This window comes from Grus americana, chromosome 3 (genome assembly GCF_028858705.1).
Source record: "Grus americana isolate bGruAme1 chromosome 3, bGruAme1.mat, whole genome shotgun sequence".
NCBI lineage: Eukaryota > Metazoa > Chordata > Aves > Gruiformes > Gruidae > Grus > Grus americana.
This window is the reverse complement of record NC_072854.1, coordinates 116,823,193-116,842,420: the sequence shown is the minus strand read 5'-3', so window position 1 is coordinate 116,842,420 and position 19,228 is coordinate 116,823,193.

Here is a 19,228-nt window from a genome sequence, read left to right as displayed (position 1 = left end):
CGCCCACCCTCCCGTCCGCGACGGTGGTTTTCCCTCCGCGGGCTGTCCTCGTAGTTACGCTTTCAAAAACCTTTAGTCCGGTAGTTCAGTGAAAGAAAAGCGAAGTCCGCCGCTGCCAGAGGGGCTACATGTTCCGTCCGGCGGGCCCCGGCCATTGCCTGGCCTGAGGTGGCCTCGTGTCCTTGAGGCGCTTCGTGTTCCTCTGAGGCGGCCTCGTCTGTGAGGCGGGTTTGCGCTCTGGATTTGCCTGTGTCTCTTACCCCTCGCTGGCCGCCCCTGTCCTGCCAGCCCTGTGGTGGTCCAGGTCTCTGCTGAGGTCCTCGGGGCCCAGAGGAGGGGTGTGTGGTGAGTGTCGCTAAAGAGAAAATAAACCCAGATTAGGATGAACTGTTTCAGCTCAGCATGGGAGTTGAGGCTGGCAAAGAGAGACTTACAGAAGCCAAATTTGGTAGGTAAGAAATTAACATGAGGTTCCTGAGGGACTGTGATATTACATCATTATTTAAAACAATATAAATGCAAACACATGTATGTATTACATCATAAGGCGGATATTTCCTCCCTGAGCCACTAAATGTAAATGTATAAACATAATCTACCAAGCATATAGGGACAATGAGTGAACTACTTATATAGGTCAAGGAGTGAACTACTTGTATATTGGTTGCCTGCCTGGTTTTCATTTAATCGATTTGGAGTACTTTAGGATCACACTTCATTTGTAAGACGTGAGCAGTGGATTTCAGTGTAGGATCGGGAGGTTGAGAAGTTTTAAAGTCACAAAAGAGTGATTCCTTGAGCCGTGAAACCTTTTCTTTCCACCCAAGGCCTCAGGCAAACAATATGTTTTTTCACTTCTCCATTCTCATGAGTGTAATTAAAGCCAGTAGAAGACTTTTTAACAAGGAAAAAATTAAATACTATGTATTAAACAGAGAAACTTTGTTATATACATGGCTAAAATATCACAGTTAATCACAGAAAGTTGTGATATTTAAATAATCAATTTGTTTTATGTCATCCTATCAAATATAAATCAGAGACAAGACTGAAAAAATGGGTCAAGAACTTGGCTCCAAAATCTATCATAGACGTCTGAGCATAGCTACTATCTTGTAATCATACTAACATGGGCAGATCTTTGCATTAGTACAAAATGTGGTGAAGGTATGCATGACATTTTTGACCGCTGGTTTGCAGTATAGTAATTAAAAGCTGTAATGCATCATGCCGGTACAGAAATGGCTTACTTGGACTCTTTATGCCATAGGCACAATGTAGATTACTTGCTCATTGTTTCCAGTTAAAATGGATACTGAGAAGAAACTGTCTTTTTACAGTAGTGGTAGATACAACTTGAGGGATAACAAAACATTGACATTAACACACTTACTAGAAAGTGCTACTAAAATCTTGATGCCTCCTACAACTTCCTAGTGACCTCTTAGAAGCTGGATACTGTAAAGTGGTCTGTTTTCATACTCCTCTATGTTAACAAGCATGGTCTGAAATACTGTCATCAATTAAGTGACAAAATTAAGTGACATCTGTCATATTCACTGAATGCTATGGATTTTGCAATGCCTTCTTTGATTTCTTCCTTTCTCTGAGCTCATTGTTCACTAACCTCATTCATAAAATGTGAATATTTGCCACAGGTCTTTCACACACTAGTGAGGTTTTACTCATACAGTAAAATCTTTTAGGAGGGGAAAAAAGAAAAAAGCAAGCAAGCACATTTAACTTGTATCTAGTTCTGCATGAGAGATCTTGTTACATCAATTTAAGCGTATGCAAAGTTGCATTACCAAAAGTTGGCAAAATAATAATCTGCAGGTACAGAAAAGCTGAACAAGTTCATGATGGAAAAAGCCCAACACTTTTCTAAGGAATAAAAGTGTACGTATCTCATTGCAGCGTAAGAACTTAGCTCTGAGCCGATGCTGTTTATTAAGTTAAGAAATGTAGTGGTAGAAGTCTGTGATGTTGAAGGGTTTCTCTGTGGAGCTGTAGCCTCAAGGAGGAGGGAGTTTGCATTCCCTTGTCATGGTACGAGCAGCTGGATCAATGGCTAATTGTGGTGAGGCTGCGTTCCAGGGACTCGCAAAGAAACTCCTAGTGCTGCAGTTGTGAGTCCTACTTTCAAATCAAGAGGGATAAATAATGGAGGAGATTGAATGAATAATAAAGTTAGTTTAGTTTTTAATAGTACTACAAACTGCCCAGGAACTTTTCACTGCATTTTATGAGACAAGGTTCTAAAATGAAATTAAATAAGTGTGGAAGATCTGAGAAGTTTCCTAAGAATTTCCCGTTGGTGTAATGAGAGCATTGAAAATAAGAGAGAAAAAAGGCTCCTTTTTAAAGGAGCACAGAGCTTTAAAGTGAGCATTTTTATCTCAGGAAGAGTATGTATCATTAGTAAGGTTTTTCAAAATATGTAACATATTGCATCAGTGTAACTAACAAAGAGAAGTGGCTTTATGTTACAGTTCATCTTTCATTCTTGTTAGGGCTGGAAAAAAGGGAAAATCAATAATAGTGATTTCAATGAAAATACCAAGATTTGTGAGAGGATGGAAGTTATTATAAATAATTAAATTAATTTGACAAATACTGCCTTTTTCCAGAATGTTTTTAAATGCTCTGTGACATTTTCTAAGTGAGCCGTCTTGGTTTTTTTTTGTTCCCAAACTACATTTTCATTTCAAAATTGATTTCTTTTTAGGCACTGAAAAAGACGTCAACAAAACACACACGCACGCTTATAATTTGTCTCCAATGAAAACACGCATGTGTGCATTTTGATCACCTGAGACCAGGTGAAAAGACAATAGGTTCCTTGGATAATTTGTTTTAAAAAATAGTGTGGGTACAAACTCTACCACTCAGTACAATTATATGGTACTTTAAATATAAACATGTTTTCTCCTAGGGAAGGGAGAGTTAAATAAAGAGTATATGGAGCTGGGTAGCCACCTAAGGAAAGACAATAAACAGGTCACAGTCTCTCTGTTTCTGCAGTTAGGCTTCTGGCAAGACAGGTATCGAGAAAAGCCACAGGCTTTCTAAACCTGTGAGAACCTGTTTCTTTGGTTGTGTATAAAAGCAAAGCACAAAAGCAAATGTTAACAAAAGCAAAATATATCTAAGGTTATAGCACTACTGCTACACAGTCTACAGTTCTGCAGAAGTCCTCAGGAAATGTCAGCAGTCCTGGGAGACTCTCTGGCCATGCTTCTTGCATGGTGCAGGCTGCCCTCAGCCTTGTGTATTTCTGCAGAGGGTGGCTCAGCAATGCTCAGGGATGGGCAAAGGGGCACTGAGTGAGGTAACTTAATGTGCCTGCTATCTTCTAGCCAGCTTTGCCCATTCAGGGCCAGCTTCAATGTTTCTCTGCAGCACTGCTGCGTGCTGTGTAGGGCATACCCTGGTATGTCTGGCTTCACGTCTGTCAGAAGGAGATAATAGTCCTTACTGCAGCATGGGTTGCTCTGGGGATAGCCACAGAGCCATTGGATGCCCCATTGAGGGGAACTGTATAAACAGAAGAGTGAATTTAGATGCTTAATGCCAGATGCATTTATAAATACAACCCTGTGGACCCACACAAAAATAAACTAAGACACTGGTATAAAACTTAGCTATGAAAGTAGAATGTTCTAGCCACAGACTTCCACCTTCCCCCCCCCGCCCCCAAAATCCTACACATCCATATATTCTCTTAAGAAGCCTCGGAGTGTTTACTAAAACAGAACATTGCATAATAGCAGACAGTTCATACAAGTTAACTGCAAGAGATATGTGTTTTGTTGCCTTCTTTGGGACCTTAAGAAAAACTGAGAGGGTATCTGAAATGTTAACTTAATGGACAATAATTTTTTCCATCCATAGGGGAACACAGGCATCGTGTGTGTATTTTTGCTTTTATTAATAGCATTTTGATAGCACAGTTATAAAGCTTGTCCTTGGCTTGCCTTGAAATATCATACTGACTTCACTTATTACAGAATGTTACTTTAATTTTCCAAGGTGAAATGTTCACAGAGCAGAAACTGGTGAGGAAAATATGGCCAAAACAGTTACATATACCTTTATTTTTAAAGTGCTGTCCAGAAAGCTTTGCAGCAATTTTTGCTGATGCATAAATTGACCTAGACAGTAAATGATACATGACCTTAAAAATATCTGAAGTAGCCTTGCTTGAGAATTTTTAGTAGAGAGTTATTAAATGTCAGAGTAATTTACACAAGCATAGCCTAGTTTATGCCTTTGCATTCTCTTTCTCTCTTTCTCTCCATCATGCCAACTGAGAACCATAGAAGCTTTAAAATATTTTACATATATCTCTTCTTTTTTTCTTATCATAGGGGTTCATCTTATTTTATTTATCACACTCAGAAAAATCTCATCAAATGTGAGACTATAATGTAGCTCACAAAGGCCTGATCCAGCAGAGCACTTAAGTACCTGCATAACTTCATCGTGATGATATTTTCCATTGCTCATTAACTGGCATTTAAAGGAAAATTTCCATTGCTTGGTGTCTGGGCATTTTGAGGAAATTGTCAGCCAAAATGGGTGAGCCATTTAGCAGAATGAGGTCAGGCAATGAACAGGCTACAAGTCACGGAGGTCTGTAGGGAGCCTTAAGAGGTTTAGGCCCCTTGCAGAAAGCTGGAGATAGCCACTGGGAGGGCCTTCTATTAGGTATTTATTATAATGTAGGCTTAATTCCACAGCTGTTCTCCAACGCTCAGGGTGAACTGCATTGAGGAGATGAATCATGGCTGTGCAAGACTGCAGAGACCACTGTTTGTAGAACATCTGCCTTAAATCTTAGCTGGGCCAGTTAGCTTCAGCACACTGCTGCCTGGAGGCAGCTCAACAGCTTCTTCTTCTGGCACAGGTACGCAGGTAAATCCAGGCATCTCTCTGTTGTGCTGCCTCACACTGGGTAGGCTTGCACTGAGGAATGACCAGGAGGAGACTTGAGGCAGCCATCCCCCATCCACTCACTTATTTGCTGCATCTGGCCCTGCTCCCAAGGAACTTTCACAGCTTTTCACTATTTTTCACTCATGTCCATGCTTTCATTGTTTGCTGTACCAAGGAGGACATGCATCTTGGGTGATCCTCCCATCTGAGATGCACCCTCTGCTACCTTATTGTTTATACATGAAGAAAAGATATAAATAAGGGCAGGGTCAAAAACTGTTCATAGAAATTACAGCAGCAACGTTTTCTTCCCTTTACCCCCCCCTTCCCCTCCTACTTTTTGCCCCCTTTTCCCTTTTTTCCCTTTTCCTTTTTTTTAATCTGTTGATCCTGCTGTATTACAGCTCCAGGCAATCCAGGAGTGAGAAATAGGTTTTCCGTTCTTCTCTCTTAGTTTCTGGAATTTTTTTTTTATCCCTTATAAGAAAACAAGTTAGAGGGTTCTTTAAAGAACAGGAAAGACTAGGCTTCCGGCTTGTTTGGAAAGCCCAACAAATATTAATCTACTATATATCCTGTAGATGATTTCTTCCATCAGTGACAAAAACTGACCTGTATCTGAGACCTCAACTTGCTAAAACTCTCACATGCTACAGTGTAAATCTGAAGTATTTTGTCAGCTACCAAACACAAAGCAGCGGATGGCCAGAGAAGACAGCTTTTTGACTAAGCTTTCTGGAGAAGAAAATAGGTACTGCTTATTTATTTAAAGTAGGCTTAGCTTTTGATTGATACATCTGTTTAGCCTGCGGTCCTAAATCGCTTACCGAAGAATCAGTGATCAAACTAGTATGAAATTCTCCAAGTGCAGTCATTCTCCGTTTTTCTCCAACATACTCAGCGATTTCTGGATAGACTATTTTTATGTCAAGTATTCATCGTTTGCCCTTGAAAAAACAATTTCTGTTACCAAAGTGCTTTTTTTTTGAGGCTTTAGTTTTATAAATTCTATACATTATCCTTTGAGCCTGTATCCCATTAACTATAAGCCACAGTTTACATGGAAATGCATAACAATGGAGTCTCTCTGTTCCATGTGCGTGCGTGACTCTCATTATGCAGCATATACTGCTGCTGGTTTTAATGTTGGGTGATTGGAAGTTACTCTCTCCTAACAGCAGTTCTGTCATTTCTGCACAATGATTTGAAATCTCTGACCAGTACCAGGACCACTCCCTGTGTGACCTAACTGCCATTATTGGTTGTGTCAGTGACAAGACCAAGCTTGGAGTGGATACGGAGGTTTGGCCCCTAATTTTGGGAATGAAGCAAGAGAAAAAAATCTGTTTACAGTGCCTCATTTGTTTTCTGGTGGCACCATTTCTTTCCCTAGAACACTTGGTTCTGGCAGCTTCTTCAAGCAGGACTGAATTCTGGGCCCAGGGTCCCATCCAGCTTTATACACCATGGCCTGATGGTCCTAATTCACAGAGTGAGCAAACAAGTGCCCAGATAAGAATTAGACACCCTTTTGATTATTAATTTTTTCATTTATTTTCAGATGGCTTTTTCTTTTGTCGTATTGTTCACACATAATGCGTCTGACTCTTCCTATGTCACACTACATCTTCGCAGTAATTTTCTGCGCTGTTCTGTCCCTCTGGATTTTACAGCAGTGGATCAGAAAGGAAGTGCAAGCCCTAGCAGAAATAATAAATCCACTGCAGGTCTTGAAGGTACTAATTTCTGCAAAACAAAATACTGCCTCAATTCTGTTATGGGCTAGAAGGGGTGATCAAAGTGAAATACATTCATTGTGGAATTGGTTTGCAAAGCCTGCTTCTAAACCATTACACACTCTTTCTAGATTTCTTTTTTCCCCCCAAAAGTAAATAATGCACTCGTGTCCAGCCTGGCGTGTAGCCCTGAGTCTCATGCAGCTCTCAGGAAGTTCAAGGATTGCTCCCAAACCAGGTCTGTGTCACGAGATGGGCAGGGAAGCTGTGTTGGCCTGGCAAAGGGGTCACTGGATAATATGAACCTGGATAACACATAGAAGATCTGTGAGGGGCTGCAAAATACGATACTTGTGGGTTGTGCTGGGAACTATCCACAGAATTGCTGCACTGGAGCGCACGTGGTCGTCTCCCAGCTGCCAAATCACTTGGATGGAGCACTCCAAAGTCTGCAGCATATGTCCTGTGACTCCAGCCAGAAGGTCAGAGTGGTTGGTCATCGCTGGAGTAATCTGACATTTGAAAAAATATTTTAGGAACGGTCCTATAATTACAGATATTTCTAATCTATGCAATCTATCTAATTAGCTTCAACCATGCCCAATTCCTTGTCTGATTGCCTGAGCCTTTCCGCTTAACCAGTCAGGTTTATTCAATAAGGTGTCCTATAATGTTATTTCCTTCCTTGAGAGTGTATGTTATCATCCCTGACACAGACTTAAGAATCCCTCCACTTTTTTCTTACTTTAACATCCTCTGTCTCCACACTAAAGCCCTGTGCTTTAGTTAGGAATCACCTAGCTGAGGAGAAACTTAGGTGAGACTTTGGATCTCATTAGTTTTATTTTTAAGTTCCTAGAAGATTCTTAAGAGACACGGCAAGTATAGAGTAGACACAATATACATGGAATCCCCATAAATTTAATACAAGCTAGTTTAAATTGTGGATTCAAATAGTTAACAAGATTAGAAATAATAAGAGATGAATACAGTTGCACAGGCGGTTGACTCACTATTACTGTCATTTCCTTTTGGCTTTGGTCATGGGGATAACAAGGTAAGAAATAACTGTTTGTTTCCTTTTATTGATTGGTTTGATATTTGAAATAAAGATGATTTTTTTTGTCTGAACAAGTCTTTTGTAAGTTAATATTATGTTAATTAGAATGGATGTCTTCCTGAGCCTTATTTTCTCATTCATTTGATCTAATTAGCTGATTAATTTTTAATTGCCTACTGAGAGATCTTTACCATATTGTGATTTGTGTTTTACCTTTACATTTGGAAAACAATGGTACGCCTAAAATGACTCTAAAGTATTGTATTGAGGTATTTCTGTGAGGGATAATTGCAAATTATGATTTCTTCCTGCTTCCTAATTTTAGTGCAATCTTCTTTGAGTTAGTGCTCATTAATCAAAAAGGTTTGCGTAGTGTGGAGTAGTAAGAAGGTGTTTTAGTTAGGCAAGCTTCACAGTAGAGGGTCTATGACTTGGTGATCAAATGGAAATCAGATCTCTTGGCTGTGTATGAATACTGCAGAGAACGCTTCCCAACTTAGAACTTTTATTCTTTTTCTCCACAATAACGTTCTGAGATTCTCAGAATGAATGTATTAATAAGCTTAGAAATAGAAGTATAAAGTTCTAACAAGGCCAAGTGTTGATTAAAACTTATTTTCCAGTGGTGGAAAATAAATCACAGTTCTTGGCAAGTTAATTCAAGTTATTCCCTGAGTGTTTAAAATTTGCACCTTATTTTTAGACTGAATTAGTCTTGCTGTAACTTCCAGCCCGTGGATCTTGCTCTGCCTTTGCCTGCTAGATTGAAGAGCCCTCTATTATCAAATTTTTGTTCCCTATGGTAAGCACTTGTAGACTGTGATCAAATAATTCTTTAACTTTCTCTTTGATAAGTTAATTGATTGAGCGCCTTGAGTCTCTCACAGTAAGACATGTTTCCTAATACCATAATTGTTCCCCTGGCTTCCTCATAATCCATAGAATTTTTCATAGTCTTTCTTAAAACAATATCATGAACCCAGTGAAACTAGTAACCATTTCACTGATGCCAAATAAGATAACATAACCTCCCTACTCCTATTTGTTATTGTTTGTACATCTGGCAAGCATAGTAGCTTTGTGTTAATGCACTGCTCTAGAAATTCATAGTAATCTGGTTATTTGTTATGGCGTCTGTTCCCAAATCATTGCCTCCTCTTTAGGATCTCTTTTTCCCAGAGCAGGGTCCTCCCTCATTAAGTCTGTCTCGTTATACTTGTTCATTGATCCATGGCCTTCCTGTTGACTATACTGAAGTACATAATGTCCGGTTACACTCACCTAACCCAACTGTTGTCTTCATTATTTTCCATTTTCTAGTCATCTTGCAATATTGTGAAAATGGTATGTTTATAGCAAAAATGAAAGATAGTCTAGGAGGCAATAGCCAATTCCAGAACCAGTGTCTTGTTCCCCAGTCACATAATGATGGCTTAGATGTATCTACTACATAGTTTTTAAGTAGTTTAAGATGCCATTCTGATTCATCGCATCTAATTCTAGCCATTCAAAAATTAGCTTCTAATGGTGGGTAGTTTTCTAAGCTCTTAATAGACAATGGAGAGAGATGGAGACTTTCACAGAAAGATGTAGTGGACTTATCTGAAAAGTCATAAATCACTTTTCGATGGTACCTTTTTGTTTTCATTGACTATAATGCGAACATGGAGAAGTTAAGACAAGATGCCAAACTTTTAGACAGCTATAATTACTGTGGATGAATCCCATCTCTTACGATTTTTAGCTTTTCGGTCAAACTATGGTGTGGTACAAAGCCAGTTCTCTTACAGGCATCCATCAAGATGGTTGCCTTTAGCAATCCCATTTGTAATCACATCAGAAAATGATATCAAGTTAGCTTGACAAGATCTGTTTTCCAGAAACCCATGTGGATCAGCTTTAATTAGATTATCCCTTTTAGTTCTTTATCAAGTTAGTTATCATTTATATGCCTCTCTTGCTTTTCTATCAGATCTTTTTATCAAATTCCTACTTTTTGCACTTTAATATTGACACACATCCGATTTGTGAAAAATCTGAGGCTCTGATGTCTTAGATTTTTCTGTTTGTTTCCACCCCACCTATATCGGGTAGACTTTTCTCTGAGGTGCTCCTGCACTCCTTCATCAGTTAGTGGTAGGTCTCAGGATGACTTAGAGTCATCTCTTATAAGAAGATCTTCAGAAGTCTTTACCATGCAGCCTGCCCATATGGTTAAGTCCTGCAGTCTCCACGGTGGAAGGTGAGGTAGTAGGGGTTTTTTGTTTAGGTTTTTTTTTAGGACTTAAAGTGGAAAGTTTCATAAATATATTTGTGCATTTCTCTTTTCCAAACTGGAATGTTTTAAAATATTTTTTTAATCTCTGAGGCGAAGTTACCACATTTTTGGTTGTCTTCCTCATTCCTTTTTCTGTGTAAAAGAGACATCCAGAAGTAAACAGAGAGACCATAGTGTCCCATTGCCATCTGACTGCAGAGAGGCTTCCAGAGCTGAAGGGAAAGCTATGACCTTGTACTGCCTATGTAGTAAGAAATGAAAGACAACTTTTTTTTTTTTATGTAGTATTATTGCATGAGGAGAATGCTCTGAAATAAGGATTTCTGCCTCCAATTTACAAAGATGCTTGCAGAACAAAAGCGATAGGAGAAAATATACACAATGGTGTTTTCCTGAACAGGGAGACTCCCCAAAAGCTTGAAACTGTACCTGACAGACAAGAGATACTCTTGCAAGAGAGTTCATTCAAGTCCACGTTTAACTTGAAAACTACTGGTGGTATTTTAAGTATCAATATGCTAAGCTACCTGGTACCAAAGTGGTGAACTGTAAAGGCAAGTCATTGCCATCCTGTCCAGTTTGATCCTTCTGCTAGATTTGGAGTAGCACTCCGAAGGACAGAAGATCTCATATTTCATTCCAGCCACCCCTGTTCATCTGTTGGAGGGATGTGTTGCAGTTGTAGAAGTGGATCCTTTCACAAGATGCGTAAGGATTTCTTGTACCTAACTGATGGGGGACTGCAATGTTGCTAATTATAGGAATCTTTCATTTTCTGTATAGACGGATTAGAGAAATAATTCAATGACATGTCCTTCTTCCTGGGTAATCCAAGGACAGATTTTGCTGGGAAGGCAAGATGGTGTTACTTGACAATGATATTTTCCACTGACTAATTCTGAGTGTCCTAATAAATATCAGGGAAGCAATTAATATCTAGTGTGATCACCCACTGTTGGAGGTTAGTTTGCCTCAGTTGAAGATGTGTGGAATTTTCTTCTCTTTTCTTAGCCTTACGACTTCCTTCATGTTTTGCTATTATCTGCTATTTCTGCCTCTGCATCAGAAGTAAAGGTAACAGTTTTGCAGTGGCCAGATCAACAGATGGGCCAGTTGGACAGTTCATTAACGGACTGGGAATGTCAGGTTTTTGAAGTTCTTCCTTTGCTAGACTAGTGTCATATGGGATGTTTTGAGAGAATATTTTCCAAAATGCAGTTTTATAGTCAGAACTAATATCTTGTAACACAGCAAGTGCTTCACAGGCACACTAGATAGTTACCACTCCAGCATCATCTGCATCAGCTTAACAGAATATTTGCACTGAAGCAATTTCAGATCTTTGGGACAGATCACACTTAGGCTCATTATAGGAGTTACCTAACCAGCAATGAGTTGCATCTCAACGTGAAGGTATTCGTGTGATTACTTCTTGGGAGGTGTTCATCCAAGTGTAAATTACTCTGCCTCAGAACAGATTTTAGCTGGTGCCAACAGCTTGGATGACTGGCACATTGTCATTTTCACAACACACCTAAAAGGAAAGTGCCAAAAGAATCTAAGTGGCATTGGTGCAGTGAAAAATTTCTAGTAAAAATTTGTCTCAAGGTATATCGATAGAAATAGGTTGGCTTCAGTTAATAACTGGGATAAAACAGGATTAAAAAATACTATTTTCTTTCACACTGTTTTCGGGAGGGTGGGGTGGGGAGCAGATCTCCATTCATGTGAAAGCAGTGCGTGGTGATAATGCCATGGTAACACAGGTTTGAGTGGTTTACGGTCCTTCTAGTGCATACTCATCCTCTTTTCAGATGTCCCTGAACTACTCTTCCCCAGCTGTGCTGATGTCATGAAGCCAGCTTATTTTCTGGCCTTACCATTCTGTCAGAGGTTGCGTGGGGCAAAACTTCGGTGCTGTTGTGAATATTTTGCCCTGGTTTCCCCAAGAATACAAGGGATATGCTGTCACTCTGTGTGCCAGCTAGTCATTTATGTTCCTCTCTTTCTGTTGTCCAGTTACAACAACATTTGATGAAGGAAAGTCTTTCTGAGATTAAATTCCTACTAGTATTATGGAAAGTGGTGGTTAAGAAGAGCAGACAGGCCCAATTTATCACCTCCATTCCTCTGGAAAAGAGAATCGCCGCACTAGAGTGATGCTACATATGCTCCAGAGTTCACACATTACTCAACACATCTCACATGCACTTTATTAGGCAGAGTATAATCCAGCCATGGGATGCAAAATCAAAGCGAACCACACTTTGTAAGTTTACAGCTCAGGAAATGGAGAGAAGCTGCTTTCCTTCTGCTCACTAGAACAGAAATCCTTTTGAAAAAAAGGTTCGTTCCAACCTCTGTTTTGGAAGCGTGCTGCATGTGATTTCATCCTATTAGCTGTGATGGTCACCATTCCGACCTCTAAGTGATGACGTGATGTACTGGGGGAAAGGGTTGTTTCCAGTGTTATCAGGATAAATCTTCCTATGAACACTTGACCAAGAACACATATGTTTTGCAATTATGTCTGTTTAAAGAAACCAGCCATTTCCCCACAGTACTGTAGAATCTTTTTTTCTGGCAAGAGATGTGAAGAATTTGCAATTTCTAAATATTATAATAGGTTTTAATACAGAAATGGTTCATGTCCAGGTTTGTAAAACAGAAGGTGTGTAGCCCACAGTTTTGGTTGTTTCATTTATTTAGCATGGCATGACTAGGTCCGGGAACTAGCTTATATGAGGTCATTACCCTATTGATTAAATAGTGTGATGAAAAGGGCATGATAATACACTGCTGGGAGATTATTGCCAGACACTTTGCAAACAAAGCTGCTGAAAGGAGAGCAGTTGTGAGACCTTCAGTGTGGTGGGTAATTAGCAAGCAAGTAGGAATTAAAATAAAGGATACATGGTGTGATATAGTGATTATGTGCAGATAAGTAATGTTTTGAATACTCCCTTTTGGTAACTCTAATGAGAATACATCTTAGTACAGGAAATGTCTGCTGGGACTACACTATCCAGAATCCTTAAACAAGCTGTGCAGTATGTTGTCCCTGACAGTGAAGAGAAAGCATGGAAGCAGTGCTGCAGATCTGCCTCTTCAAACCTTTCTCTCTGGGTCTTTCTTTTCTTCCAAAAATCTCATACTGGTATAACTAGCCTTAGAGAAAAACTGTAAATCGGTGCTATTTCTTTCAGTGGAGCACCATTTCTTTAAAAAAAGCAAAACAATCTTTTTGGGGCCAACAAATGGATCTGAACAAACCACCTTTTGAGCAGGCAGCATCAGTTCCTACCACAAGAAAGAGAGATCTAAACCTGGCATGTACAAGCAGTAGCAAATGTTTCATTCTTGCATTCAGACCAGCCTCCCCTCCACCCTCCTGAGGAGCACAAATACTTACATGTTTCTGAAATGAATCGGGGCATCTGATTTATTCTCTGGCATACATTTCACCTCAGCAACCTTTTCAGGCCTGCAAAAACCAACAGATTAGAGGCCTTTCAGGCAACACCTCAGGGAAATTAAATAAAAAAATTCAGAATGTGGCACAGACCAACTGTTGAGAGATAGATGGGTAGACATTGAAAGACATGGTACCAGCCATGCATTGTTTCTTTGCCCCGTTTCAAGCTCCTTTCAGTCATGAGAACCATGACAAGATGCTGAAAATTTCATACATTTTATTGTTAGTATAATTCTTCAGGGCACTTATCCATGATGCTATAGACCAGAGAGGGAGAGCTCCTGTCTTAGTGTCTTCTTTCAGAAATCTCAAGCTGCATGTTGAATAGGCAAAGTTAAACAGCCACAACAGAGTAACAATGGGAAGGAAGAGGGCACCAGGGAAAGAAAAATAGGAGGGAAGGGAGAAGAGAGGAAAAGAGAAAAACAGTGCTGTTGTGAGGAAAAGCATCTACTCAAGGCAGAAGGGGGAAGCAGCTATGGTGAGGGCAAGGTAAATGGGGAATACTCTGTCTGGCTCTATTAACCTTAATTTTAGTTCCTCTTTTCCATTTTTCAGCTTAAGTAAGCAAGCATATAGCCATGTTTATATAATAGCTGGAGTAATGAAGATGGAATATACCAATTTGGGGCTAATTCTTGCCCTCAGGAGAACACAGGGACTGCAGCTGTGGCCAGCCCCTACCAAAAAGGAGTGGTGAGGAGAACAGCTCCTTGTATCCGACTTCCCATTACATCCTCACCAGGGACCACCATAGTCTAGCCCTTAAAATAAATAGATGAGGTTAATTTTTCCAGCAGTAGAGTTGGTTTAGCAGCTCTTAGCAGTGGTTCCATTGTGCTCCCACTCAAGCTAATGAAGTGGTTTCCTTGAGAACAGTTGGACCCACTGCAAACTTTTTGAAAAGCCCATTTATAGCCATTTTCAGTCACTGGGTTTTGAGTCTTGGGAGCATCTTTTGTTCTCTTCCTATTTGATATCTTCACCTTCCAGATCATAACAGGCAGAGTTTTCCTTAACCTTTACCACAATGCTGTTAAATACTTACGGCCATAACGTCCTTTGATTAGAGAGCGTGGGAGAAGCGTGCACCATGGCACATTTGACCACATCCTCTGAAACTGAAGTTGTGGCTGAGCTAATTATTTTCATGGCTGGAAGAGAACAGGCAATGCTGCCTAAAGAGTGGGAAGATATGTGTATGTGTGAGTGTGTGTTTGTGTGGTTGTACCATCTGGGAAGAGCAGAGTCAGATACACTTCCCCTTGGCATTTTTTACGTGCAAATCTTCGGTAAAGATGTAACCGGAGAAGTCTCGTTTCTCCGCCTGAAGTCCTGCATTTGCCTGAGGTTTGGCGTGCTGGGGACTGCACTTCACTGCAGAAACCCTGCCCTCTTGAATTCCTGTTCTGCCATTCCCCAGCTGACGCCCTTTGCTTCTGTGGGCAGGGGGGAAGTTGCCCTTCCTCCGCATTGCTTGTTTTTGTTATGCTAGCAGTATGAGGTACCCTTTATTTATAATCTGAACGTTAGGGATGTTGGGCCAATCTGGTGCTTCCAGCTGGCTGAACACTTCCTAGCGCTTTGGATGCCAGATACAACATAATTTATTGTGGAAAACAGTAGGGGTAATACACTTCTTGCTATCAAAGGTTAATGTAGAATATCAGCAGCTCTTCGGCAAGGATACACGTATTGTTGGATGGTCTGTGATTATGTGTCTCTTTTTAAAATAGAAAAACAAACTGCTTTCCTTTTTAATGCTGCTGTTCTCCCCCCCTTCTCTTTTCCCCTCCTTCATCTTGGTTATTTTAACTCCTTCATTGCATTATGCAGTTTTCACACATTTCCTCAGGGAGAAAAAAGCAATTGTACTTTGTTTCTTTGGCATGAAACTGAGCAAACTAAGGAGGATTTTTTTTTTGCTTTGTTTTAACTAAAACATTCATTTCTGTGCCAAGACAGACCAGAACTGCTGAGTTAGCCAAGGCTGTAAAATTGAACAGGTCCTTTTACCTCTAGAAAATATTAAAGCATCCTTCTGCCACTGAGCTGGCACCCGTTGCTGGATCAAGTGCTACTATTAACGGGAAATCGGGAAAGTACATTATCACTCCAGTGCTGTCATTACCAGAGGGTTTCACTGAACTATAGCGTTCAGGAAAGTGCGACTGCAAAGACCAGAGAAAAATGGCACACTTAGGGCAGAGGAAAGAAAGCTTCAGACAAAAAACCTGGAGATATATTAAGAGTTTGTGAAGGTACCCAGCATGGGAAGCAAATGGCTGCTTTGTTAAAAAGGGGTATGATAGGTAAAGCATCCCATTATTCTTCAAGTTTAGAAAGAAACTGGTGTAGACTTTTCTCATGGGCTTGTCTAATCAGTTCTAGAAGATCTGAAAACTGTCAAGACAAGATTGTGTCTGCCTGAAATCTAATGAGGTTCATTCTGCATCAAGGAAAACCCCAAAGAGAGGTTTTTATTGGGAACATTTTTTTCTTCCCAGTAGAGTAAGCTCCCACTCAGGGGCTCTTCTGTTAGAGGGATTTTTTAATCACCAGAAATGTAACAGTAAACTGCATTGATAGTTCAGTTAAATAATAAAGTGGACATGTATAGAATAATCAGTTAGTAAAGGCTGGGGTTATTTAAGATGTTAACTTACCACTTATCCTGGATGTTGCCAGGTCAGTAGGTGGGGAAGTTGCCTTCTTCCTGCAAACCCATGCTGAATTCACCAGCTCTTTTGGCATCAGAGCTGTAGGGAAGGCTTAGGTGAACATTTTGTTATAGTTCACAGTCTGGGCTGCATCTGACTTCCATTTTATGGGATAAAAAATGACAAATAAGACGTAAATTCAGTTCGTTTTGCTTCTCCTTTTCAAAGTTCTTCAGAGACTTGAAATAATCTTCCTGACACCCATGCAAGGTAAGCATAGCTATCGAGGTTTACAGATATGGAAACTGAGGCACAGAGGGGTTAAATAGTAACATTTGAAAATATGGGTGCCTAAAATGAGGCAACTCAAGCCCATAGTCCAAACAGCAGAAATCCTGAGCTCCTGATTTCACCAGAAAACAAGGAAGCTCAGTATATCCATGGGGCAGGCCCTGAATTGACATGCTGAAATCTGAGGGCTGCAGAGCAAGCGTGTCACATGTATGGTTCCCCAGCTTGTGGTCAGACCACTTGACTAGAGCACTCCTGAATGATTGCCAGGACCAGCATGTTCCTAGCCCTGTTTAGGATTTGGGAATCTCACGTTTTTACTAATTTTTGCACACAATGTACCTGCTCTTAGTCAGGTCCCTTAATTCTACACCTGCTGTTCTTGTGAAAGGTCTCCTTAAAGACATGATCAAGTTCGTAAGAGAAGCTCTATAGGAACATAAAATATATTTTTGTTTTTGTTTCCTGGACTAGGATTCCCTCCGAGAATTACTCATCAAGCCACATTTGCTTTGCTCAGCTCAGCACTATTCTAGTAGAAATATTTCTTGTTTATTTAGTCTTACACAGGGGTCTGACATTCCCTTGTTACCACAACAAAAAGTCGACTGAGAGCTTGGGGTGCCCAGGGAATTGAAGATTATGGCCCAGAAGTTAAAAAATGAGCACTGATCTCAACTGTGTATCTTTTGGGGCTTCAGTCAGGTCATCAGCCCATTTGATTTTTCAGCATGTCCTGAGCTCTGATGCTGTGTAGAGCTGTGGATATTCTGGGTGTCTGAAAGGTAGCAGCCCCTGCTATTCATAACAAACATCCCGAACCTGGGTCTGCCAAGGAGCAGATGTACCTTTGAAATGCTGGTTATTTTGGCCTAGCACTTATTAGTTTGACTAACACAATTTCTGTCAATTCATAGTATCAGTAAGTTAAACAATACTGAGCTACTATTTCACAATTCTTAGAAAATCATCTATTTCCCAGGTTACAGCAGAAAGGAATATTGCCCACCCCCATTCCCCAAGTTGTTTTCAAAGAGGTTTCAAAAATCATTCAGATAATCAGACTTTAGTGCCATGAAATTTTATCAAAGGGCACTCTTTCCCTGGACTCAGATATGAACTTACTTTGCCAATCAGATAAAACTTCCCAAGCTTTTTCCTAGCAGCATCAGTGGTTAACTTGATCTTATTGCACTGTAAAGGATTTTGTGCTACAAATCATTTTTCATAGAATCTCTTTGTTATGTTGGGTGAACTCTAGACAGATTATTTGTAAGAACATTTCCAGGAACATTAACAGCATTAACAGAGTGTAGTCTCCAATGAAATGAAAATGACTTAAAAAAGGTTTATTTTAGATTAATAAAAGAGAGAATATATAATGAAAAGGGCTGATAGGGAAGTGTTTAAGTGTATTAATAGGCAGAAGAAATACCTATTAAGCAGAATAATGTCTGTATACCAGCCCCTTGTCCATTTTAAATTGTATATATTATTTTAGCTGTTGGGACTCCTTCCTTCCACCTTGTGAAAGCTGACAATTTTTACTTACAGCCTGGAGCTAAATACTGCAGTGCCTCAAAATGGAAGATGAAACAGGCCAACAGGTTTTCTTTGTCTTTTGAAAAAAATGGAGTGTCATTTCTTCTCCCTCCCCCTCGTGTGTTCCTCCCCCCAATACACTCCTAGTAGTATTAGCAGCTTTTCCTCCAAAAAAGCACTAGATGGTGCCCCTTTTCTTTGAGTGTGACAGAGCTGGATTTCCCAAGAGAGGAGCTACTGCCCTGCCGTGAAGATCATCAGGCACAAAAACTTGTAGGGTCTCCTTGTCCCTTAATATAATTAAGAGCCCAAGATAAGTCTCTTTTACTTCTTTCAAGTCTTCAAACCTAACTAGATCCATCTTTAGGAGACCGTCTTGTTAAGGTTGGAGAATGAGTCATGACTTCAGTCATTCATGAGCAGTAAAATAATTTTTAAAAAAGTGATTTCAAACCAAAAAGGAGAAAAAGCAGGGTATGTATCTCCCTCCCTGTTTTCAGTAGCCTAACATGGCAGCATCAAAGAACATTTGCAGTATTCTTCGCTGAAAAGAAAACTCTTCAAGTCAAGGTTCTTTAGTTAGATGTTAGCTGGGCAATCTGATGGATATTAATTTGTTAATTTTATTGTGACTCTTGTTAATTTTTTAATTTTATTATGACCCTTGGGCTTTAACTGACCAAGCAGCCTTTTGTAAACAGAATTCATGTTACATATTTATCTTTTAAAATAAAATGTCAAACAGGGAATATGGCCTAGCCTTGTATTCTGCATGTTCTGTCAACTTACACTGTATCTTTATTAAAAAAAAAAATCTTATTAGTCATGGTTAGCAGATTGTTACCTAGCCTTTGAAACTGGAATGAATAATTGGTTAAAAGGATATTACCTATCTGCACCTATATTTCTTTTGACATTGGAATAACTGTTTACCTGGTACATGTCATTTTTGTATTTAGACAGTTGATATATTTTAGTCCCTTAACAGAAGAAACAGATAACATGACATGGAAACAAATTCAAAATCTACAACAAATAAAATGTCTGCTTGTTGGGAATGAAAGTTGAGGCAGATGTGAACCCCCTCGTTGTGAAACCCCTAAAATTTAACTGAAGAAACCCACTTCCTTTAATCTGTTTGTTTATGCATTTGAAATGGCATAAAAATAAACATTCTTTGAAGTGACCCAAGATAAATTAGTCCAGGTTTGTCATTTCTTACTATTTTTGTAAATGGTCCTTAGAAAA